The following is a 12,005-nucleotide window of genomic DNA, read 5'->3' as shown; positions in this document are numbered from 1 at the left end:
CTGTGACATCACATGCTTACTGCGACATCACATCCTTCTCTGTGATTTCACATCCTCCTCTGTGACATCACAGGTCTCCTATCCCATCACATTCTCCACCGTGAGCTTGCATCCTCCTCTGTGACATCACATCCCGCCCTGTGACATCACAGAAAACAGGGACGTCACATCCTCCTCTGTGTAATCACAGATCTCCTGTGACATCACATTCTCCTCTGGGACATAACAGCCCCTCTATGACATCACATCCTCCCCTCTGACATCACATCCTCCTCTGTGAATTCACATCCTCCTCTGTGACATGACATCCTCCCAGTGACGTCAGAGCGCTTCTATGACATCACAAATCTCCTATAATATCACACCCTCCTCTGTGACTTCACAGTTCCCTGTGACATCACATCCTCCTCTGTGACATCACATCCTCCTCTGTGACTTCACAGTTCCCTTTGACATCAAATCCTCCTCTGTGACATCATATCCCCTCTGTGACATGGCATGTCTCTTATGACATCAAATCATCCGCTGAGACATCACAGATCTCCTGTGACATCACATTCTCCCCTGTGACATCACAGTCCCTCTGTGACATCACATCCACCTCTGTGACATCACATCCTCCTCTGTGACATAACAACTCTCCTGTGCCATCACATCCTCCTCTGTAACATCACATCCTCCTCTGTGACATCACCGCTCTTCTATGACATCACAGCTCCCCTATGACATCACATCCTCCTCTGTGACAGTATATCCTCCTCTGTGACATCACATCCTCCTCTGTGACATCACAGGTCTCCTAGGACATCACAGCTCCCCTTTGACATTACAGCCCCTCTGTGACATCACATCCTCCTCTGTGACATCACAGCTCTCCTGTGACATCACATCCTCCTCTGTGACATCACATCCTCCTCTGTGGCATCACATCCTCGTCTGTGACATCACTTGAACCCAAGGACATCACATCCTTTTCTGTGACATCACATCCTCCTCTGTGACATCACATACCCCTCTGACTTCACAGTTCCCTTTGACATCACATCCTACCCTATGACATCATATCCCCTCTGTGACATCGCAAGTCTCTTTTGACATCAAATCATCCTCTGTCATCACAGATCTCCTGTGATGTCACATTCGCCCCTGTGACATAACAGACCCTCTGTGACATCACATCCTCCTCTGTGACATCACAGCTCTCCTGTGACATCACATCCCCCTCTGTGCCATCACATCCTCCTCTGTGACATCACAGCTCTCCTATGACATCACAGCTCCCCTATGACATCACATCCTCCTCTGTGACATCACATCCTTCCTGTGACGTCAGAGCTCTTCTATGACATCACAGATCTCCTATGACATCGCATCCTCCTCTGTGACATCACATGCTTACTGCGACATCACACCCTCCTCTCCGACATCACATCCTCCTCTGTGACTTCACAGTTCCCTTTGACATCACATCCTCCTCTGTGACATCATATCCCCTCTGTGACTTCGCATGTCTCTTATGACATCAAATCATCCTCTGTGACATCACAGATCTCCTGTGACATCACATTCTCCCCTGTAACATCACATCTACCTCTGTGACATCGCATCCTCCTCTGTGACATAACAGCTCTCCCGTGGCATCACATCCTCCGCGGAGACATCACATTCCCCCTGCGACCCCGCATCTCTCCAATGAAATCACATCCTCCTTCGTGACATCACAGCTCACCTATATAAATACAGTTCCCCTGTGACATCATAGCCTCCTCTCTGACATTTAATCTTCCTCTGGGACATCACATTCTCCTCTGGGACATTGCATGTTTCGTGTGACATCACATCCTCCTCTGTGACATCACAGCTCCCCTATGACATCACATCCTCATCGGTGACATCACATGCTTAGTGCGACATCACATCCTCCTCTGTGAATTCACATCCTCCTCTGTGACATCACAGGTCTCCTATGACATCACATTCTCCTCTGGGAGCTTGCATCCTCCTCTGTGACATCACATCCCGCCCTGTGACATCACAGCAACCTGTGACATCACATCCGCCTCTGTGACATCACAGCTCTCCTGTGACATCACATCCTCCTCTGTGACGTCACATCCTCCTCTGTGACATCACATCCTCCACTGTGACATAACAGTTCTCCTGTGGCATCACATCCCCCTCTGTGACATCACATCCTCCTCTGTGACATCACATGCTTACTGCGACATCACATCCTCCTCTGCGACATCACATCCTCAACTGTGACTTCACAGTTCCCTTTGACGTCATATCCTCCTCTGTGACATCATTTCCCCTCTGTGACATCGCATGTCTCTTATGACATCAAATCATCCTCTGTGACATCACATCCTCCTCTGTGACATCACATCCTCCATGAGACATCGCCTCTCTCCTATGACATCACATCCTCCTTCGTGACATCACAGCTCACCTATGTAATCACAGTTCCCCTGAGACATCATAGCCTCCTCTCTGACATTTAATCTTCTTTCTGGGACATCACATTCTCCTCTGGGACATCACATCCTCCTCTGTGACATCACAGCTCTCCTATGACATCACAGCTCCCCTATGACATCACATCCTCATGGGTGACATCACATGCTTACTGCGACATCACATCCTCCTCTGCGAAATCACATCCTCAACTGTGACTTCACAGTTCCCTTTGACATCATATCCTCCTCTGTGACATCATTTCCCCTCTGTGACATCGCATGTCTCTTATGACATCAAATCATCCTCTGTGACATCACATCCTCCTCTGTGACATAACAGCTCTCCCGTGGCATCACATCCTCCGCGGTGACATCACATTCCCCCTGCGACCCAGCGTCTCTCCAATGACATAACCTCCTCCTTCGTGACATCACAGTTTACCTATGAAATCGCAGCTCCCCTGTGACATCATAGCCTCCTCTCTGACATTTAATCTTCTTTCTGGGACATCACATTCTCCTTTGGGACATTGCATGTTTCCTGTGACAGCACATCCTCCTCTCTGACATCACAGATCTCCTGTGACATGACATCCTCCTCTGTGACATCACATCCTCCTCTGTGACAACACATTCTTCCTGTGGCATCACATGCTTCCTGTGAAAGCAGACCCACATCTGTGATATCACATCCCCCTCTGTGACATCATATGTCTCCTATGACATCACATCCTCCTTTGTGACATCTCAGCCTCCTTTGTGACAACACAGCTCTCCTATGACATCACAGCTCCCCTATGAGATCACATCCTCCTCTGTGACAACACATCCTCCTCTGTGAGAACACATCCTCCTCTGTGACATCACAGGTCTCCTATGACATCACATTCTCCTCTGTGAGCTTGCATCCTCCTCTGTGACATCACATCCCGCCCTGTGACATCACAGCAACCTCTGACATCACATCCGCCTCTGTGACATCACATCCTCCTCTGTGACATCATATCCTCCTCTGTGACATCACATGCTTACTGCGACATCACATCCTTCTCTGTGATTTCACATCCTCCTCTGTGACATCACAGGTCTCCTATCCCATCACATTCTCCACCGTGAGCTTGCATCCTCCTCTGTGACATCACATCCCGCCCTGTGACATCACAGAAAACAGGGACGTCACATCCTCCTCTGTGTAATCACAGATCTCCTGTGACATCACATTCTCCTCTGTGACATAATAGCCCCTCTATGACATCACATCCTCCCCTCTGACATCACATCCTCCTCTGTGAATTCACATCCTCCTCTGTGACATGACATCCTCCCAGTGACGTCAGAGCGCTTCTATGACATCACAAATCTCCTATAATATCACACCCTCCTCTGTGACTTCACAGTTCCCTGTGACATCAAATCCTCCTCTGTGACATCATATCCCCTCTGTGACATGGCATGTCTCTTATGACATCAAATCATCCTCTGAGACATCACAGATCTCTTGCGACATCACATTCTCCCCTGTGACATCACAGTCCGTCTGTGACATCACATCCACCTCTGTGACATCACATCCTCCTCTGTGACATAACAACTCTCCTGTGCCATCACATCCTCCTCTGTGACATCACATCCTCCTCTGTGACATCACCGCTCTTCTATGACATCACAGCTCCCCTATGACATCACATCCTCCTCTGTGACAGTATATCCTCCTCTGTGACATCACATCCTCCTCTGTGACATCAGAGGTCTCCTAGGACATCACAGCTCCCCTTTGACATAACAGCCCCTCTGTGACATCACATCCTCCTCTGTGACATCGCAGCTCTCCTGTGACATCACATCCTCCTCTGTGACATCACATCCTCCTCTGTGGCATCACATCCTCGTCTGTGACATCACTTGAACCCAAGGACATCACATCCTTTTCTGTGACATCACATCCTCCTCTGTGAGATCACATACCCCTCTGACTTCACAGTTCCCTTTGACATCACATCCTACCCTATGACATCATATCCCCTCTGTGACACCGCAAGTCTCTTTTGACATCAAATCATCCTCTGTCATCACAGATCTCCTGTGATGTCACATTCTCCCCTGTGACATAACAGACCCTCTGTGACATCACATCCTCCTCTGTGACATCACAGCTCTCCTGTGACATAACATCCTCCTCTGCGCCATCACATCCTCCTCTGTGATATCACAGCTCTCCTATGACATCACAGCTCCCCTATGACATCACATCCTCCTCTGTGATATCACATCCTCCCTGTGACGTCAGAGCTCTTCTATGACATCACAGATCTCCTATGACATCGCATCCTTCTCTGTGACATCACATGCTTACTGCGACATCACACCCTCCTCTGCGACATCACATCCTCCTCTGTGACTTCACAGTTCCCTTTGACATCACATCCTCCTCTGTGACATGATGTCCCCTCTGTGAATTCGCATGTCTCTTATGACATCAAATCATCCTCTGTGACATCACAGATCTCCTGTGACATCACATTCTCCCCTGTGACATCACATCTACCTCTGTGACATCACATCCTCCTCTGTGACATAACAGCTCTCCCGTGGCATCACATCCTCCGCGGTGACATCACATTCAACCTCCGACCCCGCAACTCTCCAATGAAATCACATCCTCCTTCGTGACATCACAGCTCACCTATGTAAATCACAGTTCCCCTGTGACATCATAGCCTCCTCTCTGACATTTAATCTTCCTCTGGGACATCACATTCTCCTCTGGGACATTGCATGTTTCCTGTGACATCACATCCTCCTCTGTGACATCACAGCTCCCCTATGACATCACATCCTCATCGGTGACATCACATGCTTACTGCGACATCACATCCTCCTCTGTGAATTCACATCCTCCTCTGTGACATCACAGGTCTCCTATGACATCACATTCTCCTCTGGGAGCTTGCATCCTCCTCTGTGACATCACATCCCGCCCTGTGACATCACAGCAACCTGTGACATCACATCCGCCTCTGTGACATCACAGCTCTCCTGTGACATCACATCCTCCTCTGTGACATCACATCCTCCTCTGTGACATCACATCCTCCACTGTGACATAACAGTTCTCCCGTGGCATCACATCCCCCTCTGTGACATCACATCCTCATGGGTGACATCACATGCTTACTGCGACATCACATCCTCCTCTGCGACATCACATCCTCAACTGTGACTTCACAGTTCCCGTTGACATCATATCCTCCTCTGTGACATCATTTCCCCTCTGTGACATCGCATGTCTCTTATGACATCAAATCATCCTCTGTGACATCACATCCTCCTCTGTGACATCACATCCCGCCCGGTCATATCACATGCTTACTGCGACATCACATCCTCCTCTGTGATATCACATCCTCCTCTCTGACATTCACAGGTCTCCGATGACATCAGATTCTCCTCTGTGAGCTTGCATCCTCCTCTGTGACCTCACATCCCGCCCTGTGACTTCACAGCGACCTGGGACATCATATCCTCATCTGTGGCATCACATCTTCCCCGTTACTTCACAGCTCCCATGTGACATCACATCCTCCTCTGTAACATCACATCCTCCCCTGTGACATCAAAACTCCCAGTGACGTCACATCCTCCTCTGTGTCATCACATGTCTCCTATTACACCATATCCTCCCTGTGACATCGCATCCTCCGCTGTGTAATCACATCCCCTCTGTGACATCGCACGTCTTCTATGACATCACATCCACCTCTGTGACATCGCATCCACATCCACCTCTGCGACATCACATCCGCTCTGTGACATCACCGCTCTCCTATGACATCACAGTTCTCCTGTGACATCACATCCTCCCTGTGACATCACATGCTTCCTGTGACTTCACATACTCCTCTGCGACATCACATCATCCCTGTGATATCACATCCTCCTCTGTGACATCATATCCTCCTCTGTGACATCACATCCTCCCTGTGACATCACATCCTCCTTTGTGACATCACAGATCTCCTGTGACATCACATTCTCCTCTGTGACATCACATCGTCCCCTGGGACATCACAGCTCTCCTGCGAGGTCACATCCTCCTCTGTGACATCACATCCTCCCTGTGACATCACATCCTCCTCTGTGACATCACAGATCTCTTGTGACATCACATTCTCCTCTGTGACACAACAGCTCCTCTGTGACATCACATCGTCCCCTGGGACATCACAGCTCTCCTGCGAGGTCACATCCTCCTCTGTGACATCACAACCTCCCCTGTGACATCAAAACTCCCAGTGACGTCACATCCTCCTCTGTGTCATCACATGTCTCCTATTGCACCATATCCTCCCTGTGACATCGCATCCTCCGCTGTGTAATCACATCCCCTCTGTGACATCGCACGTCTTCTATGACATCACATCCACCTCTGTGACATCGCATCCACATCCAGCTCTGTGACATCACATCCCCTCTGTGACATCACCGCTCTCCTATGACATCACAGTTCTCCTGTGACATCACATCCTCCCTGTGACATCACATGCTTCCCGTGACTTCACATACTCCTCTGCGACATCACATCATCCCTGTGATATCACATCCTCCTCTGCGACATCACATCCTCATCTGTGACTCCACAGTTCCCTTTGACATCACATCCTCCTCTGTGACATGGCATGTCTCTTATGACATCAAATCATCCTCTGTGACATCACAGATCTCCTGTGATATCACATTCTCCCCTGTGACATCACATCTACCTCTGTGACATCACATCCTCCTCTGTGACATAACAGCTCTCCCGTGGCATCACATCCTCCGTGGTGACATCACATTCAACCTCCGACCCCGCAACTCTCCAATGAAATCATATCCTCCTTCATGACATCACAGCTCACCTATGTAATCACAGTTCCCCTGTGACATCATAGCCTCCTCTCTGACATTTAATCTTCCTGTGGGACATCACATTCTCCTCTGGGACATTGCATGTTTCCTGTGACATCACATCCTCCTCTGTGACATCACAGCTCCCCTATGACATCACATCCTCATCGGTGACATCACATGCTTACTGCGACATCACATCCTCCTCTGTGAATTCACATCCTCCTCTGTGACATCACAGGTCTCCTATGACATCACATTCTCCTCTGGGAGCTTGCATCCTCCTCTGTGACATCACATCCCGCCCTGTGACATCACAGCAACCTGTGACATCACATCCGCCTCTGTGACATCACAGCTCTCCTGTGACATCACATCCTCCTCTGTGACATCACATCCTCCTCTGTGACATCACATCCTCCACTGTGACATAACAGTTCTCCCGTGGCATCACATCCTCCTCTGTGACATCACATCCTCCTCTGTGACATCACATGCTTACTGCGACATCACATCCTCCTCTGCGACATCACATCCTCAACTGTGACTTCACAGTTCCCTTTGAGATCATATCCTCCTCTGTGACATCATTTCCCCTCTGTGACATCGCATATCTCTTATGACATCAAATCATCCTCTGTGACATCACATCCTCCTCTGTGACATCACATCCTCCATGAGACATCGCCTCTCTCCTATGACATCACAGTTTACCTATGAAATCACAGCTCCCCTGTGACATCATAGCCTCCTCTCTGACATTTAATCTTCTTTCTTGGACATCACATTCTACTCTGGGACAACACATTCTTCCTGTGGCATCACATGCTTCCTGTGAAAGCAGACCCACATCTGTGATATCACATCCCCCTCTGGAGAGACGCGATGTCTCATGGAGGGTGTGATGTCACAGAGGAGGATGTGATGTCACCGAGGATGATTTGATGTCATAAGAGACATGCGATGTCACAGAGGGGAAACGTTGTCACAGAGGAGGATATGATGTCAAAGGGAACTGTGAAGTCACAGTTGAGGATGTGATGTCGCAGAGGAGGATGTGATGTCGCAGTAAGCATGTGATGTCACACAGGAGGATGTGATGTCACAGAGGAGGATGTGATGTCACAGAGGTGGATGTGGATGCGATGTCACAGAGGTGGATGTTATTTATTAGTCGTACTCCTCACGAGAAACCAGCAACCCGGCGTTAGTAATGTTTATCATGTCCAGCTTCAGGTGTATTCTTTCCCTTTCCACCAATAACCCACTCTCATAACTTGCTCTTTGTCGCCTCTGGTTCCTCGGTCAGGGCCATAACTTGCTTAATTTTCCTAAACTTGCGCTCCGTTACTAATGGTTGGGGATGCTCGGCCAATTTGGACCTCGTGATCGCGGCATTTTCCCTCTTCTAAACTTTTGGTTTTTTTTTTTTTGGGTAGATCTCAATAAGCCCTTCAGAGTGCTCCGCCAGGGGGCTCCCATATATGGTTGACATGTACCCCTTATGGTCGGCGAGCGGTTTTCTCACTTTCGCGTGAAAATTAATGATATGGTTTCCAAGTGTGCTATTCGGTCTCATAATTGATGTACTGATGCACCGTCACGTGCTGTTGGCTTGGTTTTTCCATTACGTCTCTCATCAAGTTGCAGTTTAATTAATGCACGCCAGACATGATTTTTGTCGTCAATTTCACAAAAAATTGCAAAAAATTGCAAAAAATTTACCATTTTTTGCAATGATCTAGGGACTTTCCCTCTAATCATCGATAATTTTTGTTTTTTAAACTTTTAACAAAAATTTCAAATTTTATAAACTTTCCATTCCCCTAATTTTCCAATTAAAACATTTGTATCATCAATTTGTTAAATTTTTTTAATACACTTTAATTCACCCCATCATTTCCCTTTATCATTCATTTGTTTATTGCTTGTTTGTTTGTTTGTTTACACTTTAATTCACCCCATCATTTCCCTTTATCATTCATTTGTTAATTGCTTGTTTGTTTGTTTGTTTACACTTTAATTCACCCCATCATTTCCCTTTATCATTCATTTGTTAATTGCTTGTTTGTTTGTTTGTTTACACTTTAATTCACCCCATCATTTCCCTTTATCATTCATTTGTTAATTGCTTGTTTGTTTGTTTGTTTACACTTTAATTCACCCCATCATTTCCCTTTATCATTCATTTGTTAATTGCTTGTTTGTTTGTTTGTTTACACTTTAATTCACCCCATCATTTCCCTTTATCATTCATTTGTTAATTGCTTGTTTGTTTGTTTGTTTACACTTTAATTCACCCCATCATTTCCCTTTATCATTCATTTGTTAATTGCTTGTTTGTTTGTTTGTTTACACTTTAATTCACCCCATCATTTCCCTTTATCATTCATTTGTTAATTGCTTGTTTGTTTGTTTGTTTACACTTTAATTCACCCCATCATTTCCCTTTATCATTCATTTGTTAATTGCTTGCTTGTTTGTTTGTTTACACTTTAATTCACCCCATCATTTCCTCTCACCTCCCCAATTAATCACCCCTGCTACTCTAATTAACATCCGCCCACATGGGCCTTTAACAATCAACCCCAAACTTTTTTCCAACCCTTCAGAAAAAAAGGAATCAAACCTTTATCACCAACTCCCAAAGCTGGCATTTTCATTAAACTATTCTCTGAACCACACCACCTTAAATCGCCCGAATCGCCCCCCGAGACAACCCTCGTACAAGTTCTAGTACGACAAACAACGTCAACAACAGACCCCAGCCCGCAATTAAAAATTGACCAACCCCCCAAGAATAAAACATGGCCGCTCCCTCAAAATCCAACCGAACAGATAAAACACCCCCACTATCCACCGTGTTCATCCCCAACCACTCTAACTCAGACAGCCCTACAATAAATACCCCGCCCCCCAACACTAAAACTAACCCAACACCATACCCAACAACCCGCCAGTCCCCTCAAGTTTCAGGAAATGGATCTGCTGCCAATGAGACCGAATACACAAAAACCACCAACATCCCACCTAAATATACCAGAAATAGCACTAATGATACAAAAGACACCCCCAAACTCATTAACCATCCACACCCCACAATAGACGCCAACACTAACCCCACTACTGCATAATATGGGGAAGGATTAGAAGCAACTGCTAATCCCCCCAAAATAAAGCTAACACTTAAAAATAGTATAAAGTATGTCATAACAATTCCTGCTTGGCCTCTATCCAAGACCTTTGGCCTGAAAAACCATCGTTGTAATTTCAACTACAAGAACATAAGACCTTAACAAATCCACCCCTTTCTACCCCTCAAAGCCCCTCAACAACACATTTTTGTTATCCAATTGAACTACTTCCCCAACCACTAAACAGACCCTAAATCAATGTCAACCATCACTACAACTAAAACAAGCCCCAATAATAATCACTATGCCTAAAACAGCCCTAGTCCTTGTAGCTTACAATAAAGCATAACACTGAAGATGTTAAGACGGCCATTGCACATACCCAAGGACAAAAAAGACTTAGTCCTAACCTTACAGTTAGTTCTTGCCAAATATATACATGCAAGTATCCGCATCCCAGTGAAAATGCCCTCAGCACCTTAAAAAGACAGCAGGAGCAGGCATCAGGCACACCACTCCAATTGTAGCCCAAAACGCCTTGCCTAGCCACGCCCCCACGGGTTTTCAGCAGTAATCAATATTAAGCAATAAGTGTAAACTTGACTTAGTTAAAGCAACCTACTAGGGTTGGTAAATCTTGTGCCAGCCACCGCGGTCACACAAGAAACCCAAATTAACTTTATACGGCGTAAAGAGTGGTTTTCCACTATCACTACAACTAAGACTGAAATGTAACCAAGCTGTTATAAGCACAAGATACATCTAACACTCCCATAGAAATGATCTTAGCTTCATGATCAACAAAACTCCACGAAAGCCAGGACACAAACTGGGATTAGATACCCCACTATGCCTGGCCCTAAATCCTGATGCTTTCACCACTTAAGCATCCGCCTGAGAACTACGAGCACAAACGCTTAAAACTCTAAGGACTTGGCGGTGCTCCAAACCCACCTAGAGGAGCCTGTTCTATAACCGATAACCCACGATACACCCAACCATCCCTTGCCAAATCAGCCTATATACCGCCGTCGTCAGCCCACCCCTAAACTGAGGGTTTAACAGTGGGCACAACAGCAACATCCCACTAATAAGACAGGTCAAGGTATAGCTCATGAGATGGTAGAAATGGGCTACATTTTCTAACATAGAATACCTCACGACAAGGAGTGTGAAATCACCCCTAAAAGGTGGATTTAGCAGTAAAGCAGGATAATAATGCCTCCTTTAAGCTGGCTCTGGAGCACGTACATACCGCCCGTCACCCTCCTCACAAGCTATAATTAATTCTATTTATAATAAACCCCTAAGCTAGAGATGAGGCAAGTCGTAACAAGGTAAGTGTACCGGAAGGTGCACTTAGTCTACCAAGACGTAGCTATAACTAAAGCATTCAGCTTACACCTGAAAGATATCTGCCCCATATCAGATCGCCTTGAAGCCTAACTCTAGCTCTTCTACCAAATTACATATAAACCAAGTTAATACCACCTATTAAATCAAAACATTCTCATACTCAACCTAG

General features: G+C 46.5%; 1 long non-coding RNA gene across 1 annotated transcript in view; it reads left to right on the top strand.

Annotated features, from left to right (window-relative positions):
* Positions 1–12,005, top strand: part of LOC127462828 (uncharacterized) — a 47,638-nt gene that overhangs the window by 31,790 nt on the left and 3,843 nt on the right. The window lies entirely within an intron of this gene.

The sequence above is a fragment of the Manacus candei genome, unplaced genomic scaffold (genome assembly GCF_025592945.1).
Source record: "Manacus candei isolate 608988 ecotype Guabito, Panama unplaced genomic scaffold, ASM2559294v1 h1tg000141l, whole genome shotgun sequence".
Classification (NCBI taxonomy): Eukaryota; Metazoa; Chordata; class Aves; order Passeriformes; family Pipridae; genus Manacus; species Manacus candei.
Note: the sequence above shows the minus strand (reverse complement) of the source record. Positions and strands in the feature narration are given on the sequence as shown.